This window comes from Ailuropoda melanoleuca, chromosome 12 (assembly GCF_002007445.2).
Source record: "Ailuropoda melanoleuca isolate Jingjing chromosome 12, ASM200744v2, whole genome shotgun sequence".
In the NCBI taxonomy this organism is placed as follows: Eukaryota; Metazoa; Chordata; class Mammalia; order Carnivora; family Ursidae; genus Ailuropoda; species Ailuropoda melanoleuca.
The window spans coordinates 30,026,958-30,034,782 of NC_048229.1; positions in this window are offsets into that span (position 1 = coordinate 30,026,958).

Sequence of the window (7,825 nt, forward strand, 5' to 3'; positions counted from 1 at the left end):
AGCTCCTTTTCGCACGCGTTTGATTTGAAGCATGTTTGTCCTTTTTTGGTTGTTAACAAGTTTCCTGATTTTAGAGGCGCGCTGCTTAATGGTTTTAAGTAAATTGAATTACAAACCTAGACCCAGGGGAAATATATTCAAAAAAATAACTTGTAGATAGAACTTAAATAAATCTTTAAAATAAGAAGAATAGTAAAGGCAGAATTACACGTTACAAAATATCTGTGAAAAAAAGAATTAGCCATCAAAGAAGTACAAATTGAAACAAGAGTGAAATATCGACTTCACAGCCACATACAATGGGTATAGTCAAAAAGATATAAAAACAAGTACTGGTAGGGACCCTTGGGTGGCTCAATCAGTTATGCGACTGCCTTCAGCTCAGGTCAGGATCCCGGGGTCCTGGATCAAGTCCTGCATCAGTCTCTCTGCTCAGTGGGGAGTCTGCTTCTCCCGCCTGCTGTTCCCCCTGCTCATGCTCTCTTTCAAATAAATAAATAAAATCTTAAGGAAAATAAAGAATGGCTCATACGTGTTCCAACTTTTAAAAATATGGATATAGATTTGATATCATCAAGGAAAGACTTTGGGACAGTTTCCTTCCTCTACCTATTCAAGTACTGTGAGTTTTCCTTAAAAGCTATTATTTTTATCATTTTGGTATGTGGAGGCTATGCTTTTTTTTTTTTTTCCCACAGAGAGAGAGAGAGTGAGTGGGGGGAGTTGGGGCAGAAGGAGAGAGAAACTCAAGCAGACTCCTGCTGAGCATGGAGCCTGATGCGGGGCTTGATCCCATGACCCCGAGATCAGACCTGAGCCGAAACCAAGACTGGGATGCTTAACCAACTGAGCCAGCCACCCAAGCGCCCCTACCTTTACTATTCTGAAGTGAAACCCAAAGATAATATAGCTAAACTATGTCCCCATAACAAGATATCATTTTACTTCACCAACTGCAACACAAAAGATGTATAAATAGAAGCTAATTTGTAATAAAGTGAGACCTACTTCAACACAGGTGCTCAAGAGACACACAGATCTTACTTCAAGAGACAGCATTACTCTAAATTTAAAAGCAACAGAGCAGTCTGACACAGGAGGGCTGTATCATCGGCTCAAATGCCTCAGTCAGCATTGCCCCGTATGACACAATTTTTCCAAAACTGTGGCCAAATCTTAATAAAGTGGTCAATAAGACAAGGCAGGAATAATTTTGGCACATTCAAAAAAAGCAGCAAGTAGGCCAGGGTAGAAGCAGCTGAGTGAGGTGGGGATGGGGGGAGGGCGCAAGACAAGATCATACCTGAGGGTGGTCGCATCAGGAGGCCATGTGGGTCAGATGTGTCCAAAACTGGCTCAATGTTCAGAAAAAACGGTCCCTTACCCTGGGCGACCCCAGTAGACTACATTTCCCAGCAAACTTTTGCAGCTACGTGCAACCACGTGACTGGACTCTGGCCAATGGAACACGAGCAAAAGTGATAGGCGACTTGAGTGAAAGCCAGCGTCTGGCTGACTCCAAGATGTCTAAAACCTCCAGAATCCCACCAAGCACACCAGGGCCTGACTCCCCTGTCCCCACACCTCAGTTTCCACCCTCTGTGAAGTGTGCACCATAATCCCTCTCTTACAAGGTGGCTGGGTGATTACGTAAAATGGTGGCTTGAAAAATTTGGTAATCCTTTACCCAGTGGAATCCGGAGCCCTCTGATGGGATTCTGCTAAACTGAGTCTGGAGGCCCAGAAAGGCATGAGGACTGAGCCTTACCTCCAAGGCCTCCAGGTCTGGCGGAGGAGGTCTTCCCGATCACAAACCACTGTGCGACAAAAGAGCGGCGATCTGGGTCCCATTTGTTGAGTGTGTTCAGAAGGCATCTCCCACCTGCCTTGGGCAAGGGGCAGCCAGGGATGAAGCATTTATCCTGCTTCCTTTACAATGGAGGGGAGGCTGGAAAGACTCTGATGTTTCAGGACTTCAGCTCAAGAAACTGTGGAGATTTTTTTTTTTAATTGCTTCCCTGGGTAGGTGCTTAACAAATGCTTGTCAGCTGGTGCCCGGCAGGCTAGGTCGGAAGAGCACGTGACTCTTGGTCTCAGGGTTGTGAGTTCCAGCCCCACATTGGGTGTAGAGATAACTTAAAAGCAAAAATGTTAAAAAAAAAACACGAAATGTCAGAGTGCATGAGTGGCTCAGTTGGTTAAGCGTCCAACTCTTGATTTCAGCTCAGATCATAGTCTCAGGGTGTGGGATCGAGTCCCGCGTAGGGCTGCGAGTTCAACAGGGGGCCTGGTTCTCTCTCTCTCTCCCTGTGCCCCTCCCCCCATTCAGCCAAGCCCTCTCTCTTAAATAAATAAATAAATAAATAAATAAATAAATAAATAAATAAATAAATAAATAAATAATTTTTAAAAATGCCTGTTGGATTGCAGTAAATTATGTCAAATTAAGAGACTGGTTTTTCGAGGGGCGCCTGGGAGGCTCAGTCGGTTAAGCTTTTGGCTGCTATCATAATCTCTGGGGTTGTGAAAGTCTGGCTCAGCGTAGCCTGCCTGTCTCTCTCCTTCTGCTTTCCCCCCACCCCTGCTCTCTCGTGCTCTCTTGCTCTTTCTCTCAAATAAATGAATAAATTTTAAATTTTTAAAAAAGATTTATTTATTTCAGCGAGAGAGCGCGAGAGTGCGGGGTGGGGTGGGGCGGGCAGAGGGAGAAGCCATCTCCTGGCTGAGCAGGGAGCCCAATGCGGGGCTTCCATCCCAGGACCCTGAGCTGAAGGCAGGCGCTTAGCCGATTGAGCCACCCAGGTGACCCAATTAAAAAAAAAAAATTGTTTTGTTAAAGAGAGAGACTGGTTCTTCATAATTACAAAAAAGCTCACTAGTATTATTGTTAATGTAAAAATGTATACATTTTTATAGCATGTATACTAAGTTTTTAAGACTTTCAGAAAATGTACATTGAAACTGATCTGAAAAACACAAACGAAACTGTATTATCGGAAGTCGGGTAAAATAGACTCATTAGAAATGTTTGTTCCCCATACCGAATAAGGAATAATCAATCACAAGGCTATTCTATTTATTTATTCGACAGAGATAGAGACAGCCAGCGAGAGAGGGAACAGAAGGAGGGGGAGTGGGAGAGGAAGAAGCACTCCCAGCGGAAGAGCCTGATGTGGGGCTCGATCCCATAACGCCGGGATCACGCCCTGAGCCCTGAGCCGAAGGCAGACGCTTAACCGCTGTGCCACCCAGGCGCCCCACTCACCAGGATTCTTTTTTTTTTTTTTTTTTAAAGATTTTATTTATTTACTTGACAGAGAGAGAGAGACAGCCAGTGAGAGAGGGAACACAAGCAGGGGGAGTGGGAGAGGAAGAAGCAGGCTCACAGCAGAGGAGCCTGATGTGGGGCTCGATCCCGGAACGCCAGGATCACGCCCTGAGCCGAAGGCAGACGCTTAACCGCTGTGCCACCCAGGCGCCCCACGCACCAGGATTCTTTTTTTTTTTTTTTTTTAAAGATTTTATTTATTTACTTGACAGAGAGAGAGAGACAGCCAGTGAGAGAGGGAACACAAGCAGGGGGAGTGGGAGAGGAAGAAGCAGGCTCACAGCAGAGGAGCCTGATGTGGGGCTCGATCCCATAACGCTGGGATCACGCCCTGAGCCGAAGGCAGATGCTTAACAACTGAGCTGCCCAGGCGCCCCCGCACCAGGATTCTTAAACAAAAAACAAAAACAAAAAACAAAGAAACTGATGAAGTGGGCGGGGACACTGATCCTGACGGGGAAAATAGGCCCACACCACCACCGTGTGGCCATTTTGGGAATTTGCAGGCAGCACCTCTCAAATCACTTGGGGCGAGCAAGAATGGAGGACTGGAGGCAGAATCCGGGTGAGAGGTCGGGACTGAATATTCCAGCTGCCAGGACAGAGGAGGGGGAAGATATCGTAAGATTTATTGTGGAGAAACTGACTCCCCATCTTCTGTGTCAGGGAAATCCCCTAGAGCAATGGTGCTCAAAGTGGGTTGTTGGAAGTATTTCCTTGAGCATTTGCTGGATGCTGGGCACTGTCCTGCATACTGGGGACACAGGGGTAAATGAAACAAACCAAGATCCCTGCCCTTGTGGAGAGTAGGTTATAATGGGGAAACAGACATTCAATGTGATAACAGAACTATTAGTAACACTGATCCTAAGATACACGTGGTTTACAACTGATGACATCTTAGAGTCAATTAAATGTTCAAAGAGGTTGAGCGCTATGAAAAAAAATAGGTCAGGTAACGGAGATTGGAAATCTGGGGAGAGAACGGTTACCACATTCAGTAGGGTGCTCGGGGTAGACTTCGCTAAGAAGGTGATATTTAAGTAAAGATTTGAAGGAGGAGAGGGGCTGAGGAGGGTTTTTCTGGGGGGAAAACACTCGGGCAGAACAGCCTGTGCAAAGGCCCTCAGGCAAGAGCGTGTCTGGGTTTGTCTGTGAAACAACAAGGAGGCCAATGTGGCTAGATTGAATGAGCGAGGGGGAGTGGGGGGAGATAATGTCAGAGAGGGAATGGGGCCAAAATCATAAAAGGCCTTGTTTTTAAGATTTTATTTATTTATTTGAGAGAGAGAGAGAGAGCATGAATGGGGGAGGGGCAGAGGGAGAAGCAGACTCCCCACCGAGCAGGATGCCATCCCGGGCTCAATCCCAGGATCCTGGGATCATGACCTGGCCAAAGGCACACGATTAACCAACAGAGCCACCCGGGCGCCCCATAAAGGGCCTTTCAATTCCATGATGCCATTGGTATCTCTGATCCTTTGGTCCTACCTTCTTTTTCTCTATTGCCTCCCCTCCTCTCATGTCCTCTCTCCCTTTCTTAGACTCTGTGGGCAAGCACCACAGTCACGTCCTTGCACACATTGCGTTAACTTCCTTGTTCTTTCCCCCTTGGTCACACCTGCCTGGCCAAACTCCAACCCTGGTTAAAATGGACTCGGCCTTTTCTGTGCCTGCTCCCACCCGGCTGAGCTCGTGAGTGGACACTCTTGAGCTGTACGACAGCAGAGCTCAAGGGAACATTCAGAACCGATGTGCAAGGCCTCTCCGGCTCTGTTGTCTATTCTCTAAGACATCATGTTCTCACTTTCTCTCTCAAAACCTGCAGCGCCCCTCCTCCTCTTCATTCTCACTTCTCCTTTTGCTGAAAAAATAGAAGCCACCAGAAGAAAACTTCCCTATGCTTACGCCAGGGCCACTGCTAGCTCACCTCTATAACACACTGCTATCCCTCCCGTGACCATGTTTGAACCATACTTAAGGGCCAGCCCCTCCACTTGAGCTCTGAATCCCTTCTCCTCTCCGTACTCAAACCTTTCCCTCTTGTAATGTTTCCTTCTCTCTCTTGCATCATTATTTGTACACCCCTTGAGCTGTTGTTCCTTTAGGATTCCCCTTCATCAAATGCCCACACTTCCTCATGGTGCTGTTGAGAAACTTCCTGAAACTTGGGGATCTCAGACCCACTTCTCCACCTGAGCTCCCCCCTGCCCTGCTTTGTAACTCCATCCAGGAGCCCCCATGCTGGGTATTGATCTAACCAAAATAATCACATAACCATATTAAACAGGAAAGTGGAGAGTGTGTGTAAGAAGTGTGGGTAGAGGGAGGAAAGAGAGCTAAGTCCTGGACTTCCCAGTCAGCAAACAGAGAATAATGCCTAAAACCGACAAAGCAAGAAGTAGCAATATAATTGTGCTTAGAGATAAGGATACAATGTCAAATGTATTAGCCAAAAGAAATGAAAGTGGTCGCCTCTTGAGAGGAAAAAAACATGGGAGAAGGAGTGACACATGATTTATTGTAATAAGTCTTATAGAATTATTTGAGATTTTTTAAAATTTATTTTTGATATTTTATTTATTTGACAGAGAGAGACAGCGAGAGAAGAAACACAAGCAAGGGGATTGGGAGAGGGAGAAGCAGGCTTCCCACCGAGCAGGGAGCCCAATACGGGGCTCGATCCTAGGACCCTGGGATCCTGACCTGAGCCGAAGGCAGACGCTTAAGGACTGAGCCACCCAGGTGCCCCTTATTTGAGTTTTGAAAGAGTCTCAAAGTGTGTTCATCTGTGTATGTGGTTATGTGTGTTTATACGTGTGTGTGCAAGAGATAAAAGAAAATTTTTTTTTAACATTTTATTTACTCATTTCGAGAGAGAGAGCACACAAGCCAAGGGGGAGCAGTGCAGGGAGAGAGAGAAGCAGGCTCTCCGCTGAGCAGGGAGGCCAATGCGGGGCTCGATCCCAGGACCCTGAGATCATGACCTGAGCTGAAGGCAGATGCTTAACCAACTGAGCCGCCCAGGTGCACTAAAAGAAATTTCTGAAGGAAGAAATAAAAACAGCAAGAAAAAAGAGAGAAAGGAAAATGCTCAACAGCATTAATAATCAGGGAATAAATGTTTCAAGAACAATGGAAGAACTTTTTTTTTCTTTACCTATCAGATAACATGTAGCCTTGGTGACGCTGTGGGGAAACTGGGGTTATTATCGCCCCTGCTGTTGGAAGGTTACATCACTACGAGTTCTCTGGGGGGTCATTGCTGGAGCAATTATGGTTCTAGAAATAGTAACGCAGGGGCACCTGGCTGGCTCAGTCAGTAGAGCATGTGATTCTTGATCCTGGGGTCATGAGTTTGAGCCCCACACTGGGTGTAGAGATCACTTAAAAAAATTCGAAATTGTCATGCAGATATTATGGAATGAGTACACAGGAAAATACATATATATAGAAAATGACCACTGCATTGTTCATAATATTGAAAAAGGAGAATAACTAACCTAGGGCAAGGGTTATATAGTGTTACATTTACATACTCTGGAATACCACGGAGCTTTTTTTTTTTTTTTTTTTAGTGTGTTTTAGTAATCTCTACACCCAACATGGGGCTCAAACTCAGGACCCTGAGAACAAGGGTCCTAGATTCTTCCTACTGAGTCAGCCAGGTGCCCCCGGAATACAGTGTAGCTGTTTGATCAATGAGACGTGCTGAGTAGAAGGGGCAAAGGATACTGATGTCCACCACTTACCTGGAAAGCAAGACAATGAGTTGGATTGAGGAATAGACAGAACAGGGTTTCTCGGCTTTGGCGCTATTGACATTTGGGGGCAAGCAATTCTTTGTGGGGAGGGTGTCCTGTGCATGGTAGGGTGCTTAGCAGCTTCCTTAGCCGCTACCCACTAGGTGCCAGTAGCACCCCCACCCCAGTGGTGACAGCCCAAATGTCCCCAGACAAGCCAAATGTCCCCATAGGGAAAAGAGCTCCCCAGTTGAGAAGCACTTAGATAAAAAGATGGAGAGATGGATAGAGGTGTGATCAAGGGGCGCCCGGGTGGCTCAGTTGGTTAAGCGTCTGCCTTCGGCTCAGGTCATGATCCTAGGGTCCTGGGATCGAGCCCCGCATCAGGCTCCCTGCTCAGCGGAGAGCCTGCTTCTCCCTCTGCCACTCCCCCTACTTGTGCTCGTGTATGCTCTCTCTCAGTCAAATAAATAAATAAAATCCTAAAAAAAAAAAAAAAAAAGGAATGGGATCAAGCAAATATAGCAATGGTAGAATCTAGAAGGTGGGTATATATGAGTGTTCACCGTAAAAATTTTTCAATTTTCCTGAGCTTTTTCATAATTAAGTGTTTGAGGAAAAAGAACGAAGTGAATCTATACTCTGTTACCTTTTTTTATAAGATTTTACTTCTATTTATTTTCTTTTTTAAAGATTTTATTTATTTGACAGAGAGAGAGCCAGCCAGCAAGAGAGGGAACACAAGCAGGGGGAG